This window comes from Phymastichus coffea, unplaced genomic scaffold (genome assembly GCF_024137745.1).
Source record: "Phymastichus coffea isolate CEN01 unplaced genomic scaffold, Cenicafe_Pcof_1.1 PCOF00012, whole genome shotgun sequence".
In the NCBI taxonomy this organism is placed as follows: domain Eukaryota; kingdom Metazoa; phylum Arthropoda; class Insecta; order Hymenoptera; family Eulophidae; genus Phymastichus; species Phymastichus coffea.
Window position 1 is genome coordinate 1,648,389 of NW_026706823.1, and position 15,950 is coordinate 1,664,338.

Consider the following 15,950-nt stretch of genomic DNA (forward strand, 5'->3'; position numbering starts at 1 on the left):
GTGATTCTGTACACGAAAAATCCATTAAAAAATGTAGCTTTTCCCCCTGTACATCGTAGGAATTGCAACCTCCTGAGTCTAAAACTACGCGGTTTTGTTGTTTTTTAAGTAAGAAATTTTTTCCATTTTGTTTCATTAAAAAGTTTCATTACATCCAAAGTTACTGCTGTTTAACTGTTTTTAGAGGTAACTTTTGAGGGTGGTTTTCACCCTTTAGACAGCTTTTTCCGCCGATAAAAAAAATACGTGTCTCTTTGTTTTTTATAAAGTATAACATATCTCAATTGCAACAAAATTGAAGGCGGGTGGTTGGGAATGTTCCCTTGTAAATTACTTTCCCACTCAATGGAAAATAGCAATAATAATTTTAATATCCAAGCCTGGAAAAGAAATTGAATTGGTTTCTTCATATAGGTCAACAAGTCTGCTACCACTCTTATCAAAAATACGAGAAAAATTAATACCAAATACAATCAACATAATAATCACCAAAAATAAACTAATCCCGGATCACCAATTTGGATTCAGATGTAAATATTCTACAATCGATCAAGTAAATAAAATATTGATAACTGCTGTAAAAGCTATTGAAGAAAAATCATACCGTACAGGTTTGTTTCTAGACATTGCGCAGATATTTAATAAAGTATGGCACAAAGAATTGCTATGTAAACTCAAAAGTTTTTTTCCCAAACAACATAACCAGCTTTACACACATATCTACAAAATAGAAATTTTTTCGTTAAAATAAACAGTTACATATCAGAGAAACATTCTATTAATGCTAGAGTACCGCAGGGGAGTTTTCTCGGCCCGACATTGCATCTGCTATACAGTTCGGATCTATCCCAATTGTCTAAAATTACAACGGTAACTTATGCAGATGATACATCTATACTAACGAAACATTCGAATGGAAAAAGAGCAACAGAAATTATTCAAAACTATCTAGACAAACATTGACACATCTGATTAAACTCATAAAGAATCTCAGTTACCGAATCCAAATCAATACAAGCAACATTCACACTCAAGAAAGGCATCAGCCTATAAATCAGATTAAATGAAAAATCAATACCATAAAGTAACCTCCTTAAATACCTAGGCATAGACCTAAATAGTAAGTTTACTTGGAAAGAGCATATTATTACAAAATGTAAGCAATTATAACATAAATGGAGAAAAATGTACTGGCTTACTGAAGATAAATCAGAGCTTTCGACGGAAAACAAAATATTGCTATACAAAGCGACACTCAAACCCATTTGGACTTACAGAATACAATTATGGGACACTGCTTCAGATTGAAACATAGAAGTACTAGAAAGATTTCAATCAAATGTCCTACGCAAAATAATACGCGTGCCATGGTATGTTCCTAATGCAAACATCAGAAGCGATCTACAGATTTTATCAGTAAAAGAAGAAATCACAAGAATTCTACACAAAATACAAAATCAGGCTAGAAAACCACCCAAACTAGCTTATAAATAAACTTTCGAAGACAGCTATTACCAAAATAAAATTCAAGAAGCATAAACTGATATGCACATATCGAAGAAAGAAAGAAAAGTAAGCAACAATTAAAACAAGGACAGAGTGCTTTTACTTTCTTGCTTTTAGGACAGAATGAAAATTTTAATGTTGGCCAGTATGCTGGTTCTCCAGTTGATATTGAAGTGTAGTTATTAAGTTGTAGAATTTTATAAAATACTCTGACTGTAAGAGTTGGAATTGATGATTTTGAACCCCACTATGGGCGCTTGGTATTATAATCATTTCCTACCAGAAAGCGATTTTCTAAAGTTTGAAAGAAGTCTCTCTGTCATATTTTGTTATTTATTTGTTCGGAAGACAGTAAACAACTGATACTGTGATCGTGCTGTCATTATCATTTATGATTACACGAGTTGCTTGTAAATAAATTTTGTTGTTGCTGTGGCGTATTTTATTTGGGTTGACTTCTTTTTGTCATATTTAAATTAGATTCGAGATGATTACTATTTGAACTTAGACTTAGACTTTTTCTCTAAATCTGAAATGTAATTTTTGTTAAATTTTTGTTTGCGAACTGGGTATCCTTTATTATTTGCAGTGAGATTACCATCACAATTTACGCAATTTACTTATTCCGTTTTTTCTCAAAATGGTCAGTCTTCAGTTGCGTATTGTGTAATGCGGTACATTACAAAGATTTGCCTGAGAGTATTGCATTATTTGCAACACCTCAGGAAAGCCATCCCCGTCCCTTGCCGCTTCCTAACTAGTCATAACGCGAACCCAGACGCGCCTTAGAACAAAAACTCATTTTTTTTATGTCCGAACAACAACACCGGAGAAATTGGCGAAGCAAGCCAGACGAACGCGATCCGATGGACACTCAAAAATGGAGCGCAGTACAAAATAAGAGAGCGCACGCACACACTCACTCACGACCACATGTTGCCAACTAGAGAAAAAGCACGGGAAACTTAACAAGGAAATGCAACGGAAATGTATGTTGATGACACATGTAGGTTCGTTACACTCCCAGACACTAACACTAACACTCGTGGAACGCTGGCACACCTGGGGCGAGCAGAAAATCACCGATGAAGTGGCAGCCGGTAATCAGCTGTGTCGGGCTGCCGCACACCATCAACGACATCCTGAGCGCCACACATTCACACTTATGATGACCACTAGTGACACCCGGAAACACAAACACTCGAAATCACTTGACCGAAACAGGAGCGGTTCAGGAGGGGCTCCAAAGACCGGTATCAGAACACGAGGTGCACGCGCGAGAAAGCGGGCGGCCATTTTGAAGACAAACTGAACATGAGCGAGCGAGACAGACTGAACGAGAGCATGTGAGACAGACTAAACAAGAGCGAGCGAGACAGACTAAACAAGAGCGAGCGAGATAGACTATAATATGAAACAAGTGAAATGATAAATAAAATTAAATGTAAATGCGAAGATGAGGGCGCTACGAATGAAATGACTTAAATTATTTTATTACTCGCAATTAATTCAAATTGAAATTAAAAACGAAAATGGAAAAATACCGAATTAAGAAAATTCGTATGCGACCGATAAACCATTTATTGTAATAGCGAGCAACAAACGTTCCTACAAATTAAATTGATAAATTAACCGACGAAATTCGAACTTCTGACGAAACTCGCTGGTGACGTCACGACCAATAAGCGAATTAGGATAAAATTTGATTTCCGTCCGCATCGAAAAATAGATAAGAGTAGGGGTAGATCTTTCTGATCGATCAATACTAACCGACTTACAAGGGAACCACCCCAACCCTCCGCCTCTGATTTTTCTGCAATTGAGTTATATTATAGTTCGTAAAAAAATAAAAGACTAGTATTTTTTTTTATCGGCGAAAAAAGCTATCTAAGGGATGAAACCCACCCCCGAAAAATAGCCCCAAAAGCAGTTCTATAGCAATATCTTTAGTTGTAATGAATATTTTTTTATGAAACAAAAAAAACACAAGATACTTATAAAAAAAATAACAGACACACATCAATTTGTTCTCCGGGGGTTGCAACTCCTACGTTGTATAGAAGAAAAACTGTATTTTTAAGTGTATTTTTACCTTACAAAATCAAAAAATTATGTTAAAAAAATTTAAAAAATTATATTCTAGTAGAAAGATTGGAACTGCAACTGTTTTTTTCCTTGATAGAAACCACAACCAACGAATGCGGTTTATGTGGTTCAAATAGGAAGATTTGAAATGCAACTGTTTTTTTCTTTGATAGAAATCGCAATCGTTGACGTATGTGATATGCCAAGATCTAACAGGGGAGGAACCTCGGGCACCTTGATTTGATATCGGTTTGTGTGGTGCCAACTTAAAAACATGTTTTGTTCGCTTACAGTATATATACGAATTATATTCGATTAGCATACTTCAGTAAATTAGTAATAGAATTTTGCTTTACACCTACGTTTTTGAATATCAAAATTGTGATAGAATGGCAATTGTAATTCACAACGTCATTCAAAAATTACTGAAAACATTCCACATAAGTGCAGTTGTAGAAAGCATACCCATATTAAACGATGCAGAGAAGCAGCTACACGATTATGTTGAAGATATATTGAGAAAAAGAATTGAAATGAATTCAGGTATTGAATGTGAGACAAGTGAGAACTTATGTTTCCTGGATGATGATTTTGATATTAATCCAGAAGTAATTGACGATCAATTTGAAGAAATACATGGTGTAGACTATGCCGAGGTACCTACTTGTACGGTAACAAATACGATACTCGACGATGGATATCAAAGAAAAGCTGTTGAATACTGGGAAAGTGATAAGAAAAAGAAACTATCTATAAGTTCTGTCCAGAGTAAATATAAACAAGTTTCGTCAGAACGTCAGTTGAGAACATGGAAACAGCAAATTTTAACAGGCGGGACCAAAAGAGAGAATCTGTTTAAAGTTTCAGAATAAACTTTACGACAACTCAAAGATGCTCTAGATCGGAAGTTAACAGTGCATGATTTAGATCTTAAAAGATGGGCTTTACAAAAAAAGTATAAGTTAGATGCCTTGGTTTAAAGCATCACCCAATTGGATATTACTATTCAAAAAAAAGCATAAAATTGTATCGCGTAAAATAACTAAATATGTGACTAAAGTATCTGTTGAAAATGAGGCTAGTTTAAAGTTAGATGGTCAAAATTTTATCAACCTCATAAAAACAAAATTATCAACCAAAAGTGCAAGTAACATATATAATTCCGATCAAAGTGGATTCAATTTAGAAATGTATACTGGCAGAACATTGAGCGAAAAAGGTAAGAAGACAGTCGAATCAATAGTACAATCAGTATCATCGACTACGCATATACGATTTAACTGACAATATCTGCAGAAGGTCCATTGCGATCACCCCTTTTATGGTATTAAAAGAAACAAACGGAGAGTTTGGACCCATTGCTTCAAAAAAACTATTCAATGTACCTAATATATTTTTGTCAGCAAGTGCATCAGGAAAGCTGTCGAGTGAATTACTTCAAACATGGTTGCAATATGTATTTTTTCCTGACTATGGGAAAACAGCAGTTATATTACTAGACTCAAGGAGTGGACAGTGTGAACGAACTGTAAGAGAAGTGACACCAGCAGATACAAATTTTCGATTGATGACAATTCCTAAGGGTAAGACAGGCAAAATTCAACGACAGGATGTATTCGGTTTTCGATTTTGGAAAAACTTTGTAGGAAAAATATCTGATGCCATTATTTTATTCGGATCAGACATCAGTTTACATGGGAGGAATAATATTATAAAATTACAGTCTATCAGACATAATCAATTATCTTCACCTAGATTCAAAAGCATATTTAAATATGCTTGGTATAAAAGTGGGTACTTGGATAAAAAACCTGATTCGTTCGACAATCCTGTTGAAATTGCTTCGAAATTTCAGAACAACCTATCTGCGAGATTTGTGAGAAAATAGCAATTATAAAAAATGGATGGTGCAAGAAACTAATATGTCTACAGCATTTATTTATAGAGTATCATTATTGTTCACAATATGTACAGTAATAATGAGCGCGGATCGTCTATTTATACTCAAAAAATGAAATCTCAATATCAGATGAAATGACGAATTAATATAACGTAAAGATAACATAAAAATAAAATAAATTTAACCATATCTTCTACAATTATTTCGCCTATATCCTTTTCTTCAGTGATATTACAAATATGTCGAAATTGGGATTATGAATAACAGAGAACCGGGTTTCGGACTAGAAAATTGGAAAGAGCAGGGTAACCAGCTCGATGGTTGATCAAATTGGGAGGTAGGAGTTACGGGTTACAGCGTGGTAGGGTAACCAACTCGAGGATTGATGAAATTCGGGTGTAGGAGTTCAGGGTTAGAGCGTGGCAGGGTAACCAGCTCGAGGGTTAAGGAAATTGGGGTTAAGAATTTGGGGTTACAGCGTGACAGGGTAACCAGCTCAAGGAATGATGAAATTCGGGTGCAGGAGTTCGAGGTTACAGCGTGGCAGGGTAACCAGCTCGAGGATTAATGAAATTCGGGTGTAGAAGTTCGGGGTTAGAGCGTGACAGGGTAACAAGCTCGAGGGTTAAAGAAATTGAGGTTAAGAGTTTGGGGTTACAGCGTGACAGGGTAACCAACTCGAGGGTTGATAAAATTAGGGTGTAGGAGTTACGGGTTACGGCGTGGTAGGGTAACCAGCTCGAGGGTTAAGGAAAAAGTGGTTAAGAGTTTTAAAAACGTTTTCCCAAAAAATGTATATAGTAGACTAATAACACAATACGTTTTGACAACGTTTTGAAAACGTTATTAAACTGTTTTTCAGAAAAATTTATACAGTAGGCTGGTATCACAATATGTTTTGAAAACGTTTTAAAAACTTGTTGAATACGTTTTACAAACCTTTTAAAAACGTTTTTTATCAAAATTTATACCATAGGCCGGTATCAGAATACGTTTTGACAACGTTTTTAAAACGTTTGTCAAACGTATTCAAAACGTATTACTCGCGGATATATATTACGTTTTAATAACGTTTTAATAACGTTTTTGCCACTAAAAGTCTTCAACGTTTAAAAGTTTTCCAGAAAACGTTTTTGAAACGTTTTTAAAACGTTTTTGTGTTATTGGGGTAGAAAGATAATGTATATTTACTAAACGTAAATAGTTAGGTTTAAAATGGAGAAAAATGTACTGGCTCATCGGAACAAAACCGAAGCTGACAATTGAAAACAAACTGTTGTTATACGAGGTGTGTTCAAAAAGTAAGGTGACTTTTAAATTTCATGGGCAACGTACTTTCGATTATCGATTTTTTTGTTTTGTTATGTTCCTACACTCTTCCCAAACATCTGTACCAAGTTTCAAGTGTATAGCATTTTTTGTTTGGTGGTGAGAGGCGTAAAGTTTATAAGTGTTTTGCGAGCTCGGCGATTTCTTGCTATCGAAAAATATGGATCAAAGGATTTGCATTAAATTTTGTGTAAAAAATAAAATAAAGTGCTCCGAAACACTTGAAATGTTGATGGTGGCATACGGTGAAACTGTTCTGAGTAAAAAAATGTTTACAAGTGGTACAAACTCTTCCAAGATGGTCGGGAAGATGCCAATGACGAGCCTCGCTCTGGACGCCCAAGTACGTCAACAACTGATGAAAACGTTCAAGTAGTAAAGAAAATTGTTCTGGAAAATCGTCGAATCACTATCAGAAAAGTTGCTGAGGATGTTGGAATATCGCTTGGCTCGTGCCATGAAATTTTTTCTAACGTTTTGGGCATGAGACGTGAGTCAGCGAAGTTTGTTCCGAAATTGCTAAATTTTGACCAAAAGAACCGTCGCATGAACATCACTCAAGAACTGTTGAATGACGTCAATGACGACCCAGATTTACTCAAAAGGGTTATAACTGGTGACGAATCATGGATATATGATTATGATATCGAAACCAAAGTTCAATCGTCCCAATGGAAGAGCCCAGATGAGCCAAGACCGAAAAAAGCACGCCAAGTTCGATCAAACGTCAAAGGTTTGCTCACTGTTTTCTTCGATTACCATGGCGTGGTGCATCAGGAGTTTTTACCATATGGACGTACGGTCAATAAACAGTATTATCTTGAAGTTATGCACCGTTTGCTAGAAGCAATACGAAGAAAACGCCCAGAATTGTGGAAAAGCAATTCATGGCTTTTGCATCACGATAATTCCCCTGCTCACTCATCTTTGCTTATGAGAGATTTTTTGGCCAAAAACAACACCACAATCATGCCTCAGCCACCATATTTACCGGATTTGGCCCCATGTGACTTTTTCTTGTTCCCAAAACTAAAGAGACCTATGAAAGGACGGAGATTTGCAACGATTGAAGAGATAAAGACTGCATCGCTGGAAGAGCTCAAGGCTATACCGAAAAGTGCTTATGAGAAGTGTATTGAGGATTGGAAAAACCGTTAGCATAAGTGTATTGTATCTCAGGGGGATTACTTTGAAGGGGACAACATAAATATTGATAAATAAATAAATATTTTTTCTTAAAAATACAAAGTCACCTTACTTTTTGAACACACCTCGTATAAAGCTGTACTTAAACCAGTCTGGACAACTCGAATATCGAAATTTCAGGAAGATTTCAATCGAAAGTCCTACGCAATATAGCACGGGCCCCACGGTTTGTACCAAATGAAATTATCTGAAATGATTTACAGATATCTACAGTTAAAGAAGAAATTACAAAATTATAGGCAGAATATAATTCCAGAATCCAAGACCACCCAAACAACTTGTCAAAAAACTTCTCAAGACATCCATTGCCAACACCAGACTAAAAAAACGTAAACTAATGAATGCGCAAATAAATTAACATAATTATTTCAATCATATTATAAAACAAAGAAAGTATACTCACTGGAGTATACTGCTGTTTATTATATGTATATTCAAATAGCAACAATATTTACTTATTGTCTCAATACGTGAGATAGATTGTAAATAAACTTAGGGTAATAATAAAAAAAATGTACCCTATCACTTTCAATATACATATAACATTTCGAAATTTTCAATTAATTTAATACAACAATTTTGTTATCATGCAAAATATCGGTTGACTTATTTATGTAAAGCAAAGTTGCAAAAATGTGTTTGCACTTCCGACCGAAACCTGCTGGACATAACATTCACAAATAATAATCTTTTTGAGAGTTACTGACCGATATTTGAATATGCACTTCATGTGGGTTTCTCGTCTATTTTCGATGTTTAGATTACATACGACTCGATCGTGATTTTGTTGTCTTCGCGGAGCTTCCAACCGCAAACAATTATGTGATCAGGTAAAAACACCACTTCTCCTTCGATTAAAGGCCTTTTACTTTCTCCTAAAATTGTCAATGTCATTTATATTGATTTCTAAATCACGAACTATGCCCATTTTTATTGTTATGTTTATTTGCCAAAAAATACCAATAACAATAGATAATTGCAACATGATACGAAATTGCAGAAAACTTTCGCTATACTTAGAAATAAAATGTAAAAACATTCTGACAATTATTTAATACCGTTTATATTTAAAAAAATTTGATACATATTTTTCTATAAATTTCATACACTTTTCACGCCGTCAAATGCTAAGAACATTTTTTTCAATTAATTTATATCATTTTTCATACTAATTTTCAAATTGTTGAGCGTTGCTCAACTTCCTTTTATAGCTATCAAGTAGGTGCATCGGTATTGTTACTTTGCCAATTGTCGGCGCACACGTAACTGTGCAGTTATATTGGTGTTGTTATCACCCCCAGATCAGCCCCGGAAAATACTTAAAATTAGAGTCCATGACGGTCATCGACAGTGACACTACGCGTTCGAGATTGCAGGCACACTTTTGGTTTATTTTTTTATATACCTTTAATTTCCTTTACTTCTTCTTATTTTTATCTATCCCTTTTTAATATTTATCTATCTACATCATAAAAATTGCTCATAAATCTGCTCAAAATTACTACTTAAACCTGTTATCACAAGATAACCTCTTTGCGGTGGCCTCTGGCCACCAAGCGTCCTTTATTAATACACCAGATGAGTTCTCTGCACCCTATCCAGAAGTAGCCGGCACAGATATGACCAGAAGAAAAAAAGGCAAAATTCCTACACCGAAATTTATTACTATTTCTAAAAGAAAAAATTCAAACCTTTCTGAACCCCTAAAAAAACCAAAGTTTATCAAAAAAGAAAAAGTAAAACCCTCTGAGCTTACTGAAGAGAAAGAAATGACTCTTTCAAAGTCTATTGGAAAGTCAGAACTATCAGATGATTCTGATCTTATGGATATACAAGAGGTTGGAGTTGAAGCTATTGACATAACCTCCAATGGCCAAAATGAAAATCTGTTAAATCAGTTATTGTCAAAGGAATATACTGAACAAAACAAAGATCAGCCACCACTGAAGGAATCTACTAAACAAATCAGTAATTCTGAAGTTAATGAATCCTTATCTCAAGATAATGTTTTGCTTACGCAGTCAAAGTCTCCATCTCAAACACCGGTAGAACCAGATTTCTACTTTGCAAAAGTAGAATGTCCACCCGACTCGACTAATCAGTACACACAATATAATAATAGTCCTTTTGTAGTTTTTATAGAAGCCATTAACAAGGAATTAGTCAAAAACGGTATGAATGCTACTAAATTAGGTTGTATTCTTTCCAAATCGAGTGAGTCCATATTTCCAGGAGCTATTGTATCTTCTGGTTCCTTCAAGATAGCTGTAACTCTTAAAACTCGAATAGCTGCCAATCGCCTTCTCAAAGACCCTGTTCTTGCTCAGAATAATTACAGAGCTTTTGTCCCATCATCTCGTTGCAACACTCAAGGCTTGATAAGAGGTGTACCTCATGACTTATCGGCCACACAATTATTACACATGATTCAATCATCCTCTCCGTTATTAGAAGTGAGAAGACTTCACCGAAAAGGAGTAAAACCAGACAAAACTACAGGTCTTATTCCTACCCAGTCCATTAAACTTACCTTTGAAGGCCAATCCCTTCCTCCGAATATTTATCTTTATTCTGTGAGCCACTCAGTTCAAATTTATGTTCTGCCGTCTAAAATGTGTCACAACTGCTTCATATATGGGCATCTAAAAAAATGAATGCAAAAGTAAGCCTCTCTGTGAAAAATGTGGCAAACATGCACATGATCCTAAGGAGCAGACAGATCTTTGCCCTCGTGCTGACCTTCCCCCTATTTGCAAGAATTGTCAAGGTGATCATTTGCCAAGTTCAAAGGATTGCCTAGAATATTTGTACCAACAAGAAGTTAGAAAATTCGCTGCACACAATAACTTATCAGTTCAAGAAGCTCTTAACATTTACTTGATGCAACATCCTCCCCAATATCAGTCTAGAGCTTTGGCAATCCATAAGAGAAAACTTCCCAGAAACTGCCCACCCCCTCCTCCCCCAACGACAGCACAGTTTCCCCCTATCGATCGTTCATGCCAGTTATCCAGCAATTCAACGCCTCATCAACACCAACTCTCTAGCTCATACGCAGCTGTTTTTAGGCAACCTTTACCAGACAATGGCGGTACTACTACTCAACCTCTTGCGCGACCTCCTTCTCGACCTAGCTCAGTTAACGTCCATACATCAGGACACCACCCCTCAAACTTTCTACCTTCACCACAGTCTCCCAACTATAGTTTTGCTGGTTCTCAACCTAGTAATTCAATTAGAAAAAGCACCTCCAACTTCGTACCTTCCTGTCAGTCGCAAGTTTATCAGCATCCTAGTCATCCTAACGCTGGATTCGTGTTTGCATCACAACCTCTTACTACACCAGTTTCCAATAGCACTAACACTCAACGTACTCGTATCACCCGTGCTGCATCCTGCCCACCGATGAACTCTGAATCTTCCCCCTCGAATGCTCAATACAGACTACAAAAAAATATTGTAACGACTCTCTCGTCTTCTCCAACAAACGAAGCCGATGAGATGATTCTCCCAAACTTTGACCCGGATAAGGATTATAGCTTCTTTGAGACACCAAAAAACGCTTCCCAAGCTCTTGCCCTTCTTTTAGAAATCACATCTAATATCATTATTCCTTTAATTACCCAATCAAATACAAACGTCGCCGCTGACTTCCAAGAATTATTCGCCAAAATCTCCAAATCTCAAAATGGCCTCTAAAAACACCAATACACCACTTCGCATCTTACAATGGAATTGTAATTCTTTCACTCAGAGACGACCTTATTTGCAAGAAATTTCACTAGATTATGATGTTATTATTCTCCTTGAAACGAAGGCAAATGAAAACTACAATATGAAAATAAAAGAATTCACTTTTATACGACGGGATAGACCAGACAGTAAAGGAGGAGGGATTGCGATCGCTCTTAAAAATTACATTCTCTTTGACATTGAAAATTATAACATTCCGAGCATACTAAACGTTGTAGAAACCTTAGCGGTAACAATTAAACTTAGTCAATTCGACTTAACTATTGTCGCCGTGTACAGACCACCATCAAATGAAATGTTTCCTCTAACACACTGGCAGCTTTTAACTGATTCTCTGAGTCAATTCAAATCAATATTTATAGGTGGCGATTTTAATTGCTGCAATGTGGCATGGGGTAGTTCTTCTGTTGATAGAATTGGAGACAGTCTTCTCTCTACTTTTACGGATAGTGACCTACTTTTGCTAAATGATGGCACTCCTACTTACATTAACAAAATCAATCCCAATAATCCTACACATCTTGACTTATCATTCGTTTCACCTCACTTATACACCTTAAGTGATTGGTTTGTGGAAGATGATAATTTTGGAAGCGATCACTACCCTATTACCATCACCATTGGCATTCCTTTATATCCCCCAAAACCCATCCCAAACCTTCGATATAATTTCAAAAAGTTTAAGTCGTCTGCAGACTGGTTACCATTTTGCGATTATCTCAAAAATGTTCGATTTGATTTCGACTCTGATAATAATACTTATTCCGACAGATACTCAGAAGTAATTTCAATTATCAAGAAAGCTATCGAACATGTTCTTTCCCCCCCTCGTTCCCTAGATATTCAAGACACTTCTCACCCGTCAAAAAAGAGAAATAAACGCATTAAACGACCAAATGCTCCTTGGTGGGATGATGACTGCGAGAACGCAAACAAACAAAGAAGGGCAGCACTAAAAAACTTTTGTCACGATCCAAGGCTTCTAGATGAGCTTATTTCAGCTGAAAAACACGCCAAAAACATTTTTAAACAGGCTAAAGCAACTGCCTTTATCAAGTTCTGTGAAACAATCAGTCCATTCACTCCAATTACAACTATTTTTCAAACAATCAAAAAATTTCGCCACCGATCACTTGGTGCTCCTCAAGCATGAAACAATTTGAAGAATATCGAAGCCCAAAATCTTATGATTGACACTATTTGTCCTAGTTCCTGCACACCACAGAACTTTCCAAGCTCATTCCTTGCATCAGAAGAAACAACGCAATTATTCAACAAACCATTCCCACTACTTGAGATCAAATCTGCCGTAAAATCATGCTCAAAGAGGTTAAACTCTGCTACAGGTCTCGATAAAATAGATTATCGGATTATATTCAACTTACCGGATAATGTTATTCATGAACTACTCCAATCTTTTAACGAAATCTACTTCTCAGGTTCATTCCCGAAATCTCGGAAGGAATTTCTCATTTTCTTTATTCCCAAACCAGGTAAAAATAAATTCAGACCAATCTCACTCGCATCTGCAACGCTTAAACTATTCGAAAAGATGATTCAAGTTAGACTCTCTTGGTGGCTTGAACACAACGTCAAGTTACCATTGTCACAGTTCGGTTTCCGCAAATCAAGATCTTGTGCTGACAACCTCTCGATTCTTACTACAAAAATCTATTCAGGATTCACCAACGGACTTTACACCACTGTAGCCTATCTCGATGTCAAAAGTGCTTTTGATGACGTAGACCCTACTTCCCTCGTTTATTTATTGAAAGACCTAGGTCTTCCAGAAACAATTTGCAAATTCTATTACAACCTAACAGGTGAAAGACTGATTTACTTCAACATAAATGGTGAAATTACTGGCCCTTTTGTAACCAGAAAGGGTGTCCCACAGGGTTGCGTCTCCAGCCCGACTCTTTATAGCATCAGTGTTAGTCAACTCATCTATATTCTCATTGGATGCGACTGTCTACAATTTGCTGATGATATCGCCCTTATTGTCACTCACAAAGATCCAAAAGTTGCTCTTAAAATTCTAGAACGTAACTTGAAAAGAGTAAACCTATTTCTCCAAAAGATTGGTCTTTCTCTATCGCTAGAAAAAACCAACATAGTAATTCACACAAATCACAAAGATTCTGATTTTTCGAACCTTTCAGTTACAGTTGACTCTATTCAAATACCTGTCTCTAACAGCGCCAAGTTTCTTGGATTAACACTGGATAAGAATCTATCATGGTCAACTCATCTTAACCACATAGTTAAAAAAATTTCACCGAGCATAAACATTATAAGATCTCTACGTACCACATGGTGGAGAGGTCACCCCAGATCGCTCTTACTCATTTACAAATCTATAGTCTCGGCAGCTATAGACTATGGTCTATGCTGCATCCCAAGCAATACAAATTCTTTCTTCGAAAAAATTAACGTTTTACAAAGACGTGCTCTTAGATTTGCTTTAGGTTTAAGAAATACGACCCCTAATCGAATTGTATACGCAGAATCGCAAGTTTATCCTCTTCAGCTTCGACAAGAGAAACTTGCGTACAACTATATAATACGCTCATTCTCGACAACGAATCATCCAGCGACTATTGCTATCTCAAACTTGGCAGACTCGTTAAAAAAAAGCTCTCCTCGATATATTCACAATCTTCCTCTTCTTAAAGCCTTTACTAAGCTCAAACGCTTTCAAAAAAAGGTTTATTCTAGCCCTATACCTCCATGCTACGTTTTTTCCTTGGAAGCACAACAGACAGAGTCAACCATTATCCTCGACAAAGGTGAAACCATTGCCAAAGCTGATAACCCGCCAACTGAGTTTATTCATCAATTTAGCGATCTTTTACAATCACACACTCCATTCTATACAGACGGATCAAAAAAAGATACTGGATTGTATGTTGGTTTAGCCATTCATAGCCCAGACCATGGCCCAGACCCTTTAGACCTTAATCTTAAATTTAAAATTGATCCACACAATTCCATCTTCTCAGCAGAAGCTTTAGCAATTCAATTTACACTAGAACTAATTATTCTCAAGAAAATTAGCAAATCTATCATTTTCACGGACTCTCTTAGTGCGCTCCTCTGCCTTACCCACCAAGAAGCAATTATCGACTCCACGCATATTACAATATTCAGAATAAAAACAAGACTTCTAGAAATTCTCCAGAACCATCAAGAAGTAATTTTTGCTTAGATTCCAAGTCATAAAGGTATTCCTGGCAATGAAACAGCAGACATTCTTGCCACACAAGCTTGCGGTTCAGGTATTAGTCCATCCAACTTAATACCTCATTCGGACCTACGCCAATTCACTAACAATCTCTATAGAGATAAATTCAAGAAATTCCTAACACGAGTGGACGTAAACAAAGGAGTCCAATACTTCCAAAACTACTTTAGTCATTCTTCCAAACCCTGGTTTAACAACACTACCTTGTGCAGGACACCACAGTACGCATGAGAAGCAACCACTACAGTCTAGCATACAGCTTACATAGAAAAAATTTAGTTCAATCTCCCTTATGTCCTTGTGGCAAGGACAATGAAGACCTTAATCATGTTTTTTGGTCCTGCGAACGCTTTGACAATCATCGAAAATTGTTACTTTTTAAACTGATGAAAACAAAGATCTTCCCGCCTTATACAATTTCACAATTCCTTTCAGATCCCAAACCATCCCATATAGAAATTTTATGCAAATTTCTCAAAAGCGCTGAGATACTTTTATGATGTACTTAATTTTCACTACTAACACTATTACTACTATTATCACTACGAACTAATTATCAATCTTTTCCTCTTTTCTAGCTTAAACTTTATTCTATTCAATTTCTGATCTTTTCTACTCACTTTTTCAAAAGTTCCGCCAAATTCGCTCTCTCGGCGCACAAGCGCCACATGTCAGTTGATGGCCGTATGGGAAACCGGAGCCAATAAATATATATAGAATAGAATAGAATACTTAAAATTACAAAAAAAATAATTTTCAATACAGTCGAATTTGCTCAATTACATTTTCATTACGTTTTTAAGAACAAAATATTAAAGTGTTATTTACGCAAACTTTAAACGATATCTTGACGAAATATCAATATTTGTACAATTTTAAGATCTTAAAACATTGCTCACTATTACAAGAAATTTACCCCGTTAAAGT

General features: G+C 36.1%; 1 protein-coding gene across 1 annotated transcript in view; it reads right to left on the minus strand.

The window, feature by feature from the left end:
* The window catches only part of LOC131672542 (major facilitator superfamily domain-containing protein 6), a 671,294-nt gene that overhangs the window by 465,500 nt on the left and 189,844 nt on the right, over positions 1-15,950 (minus strand). The window lies entirely within an intron of this gene.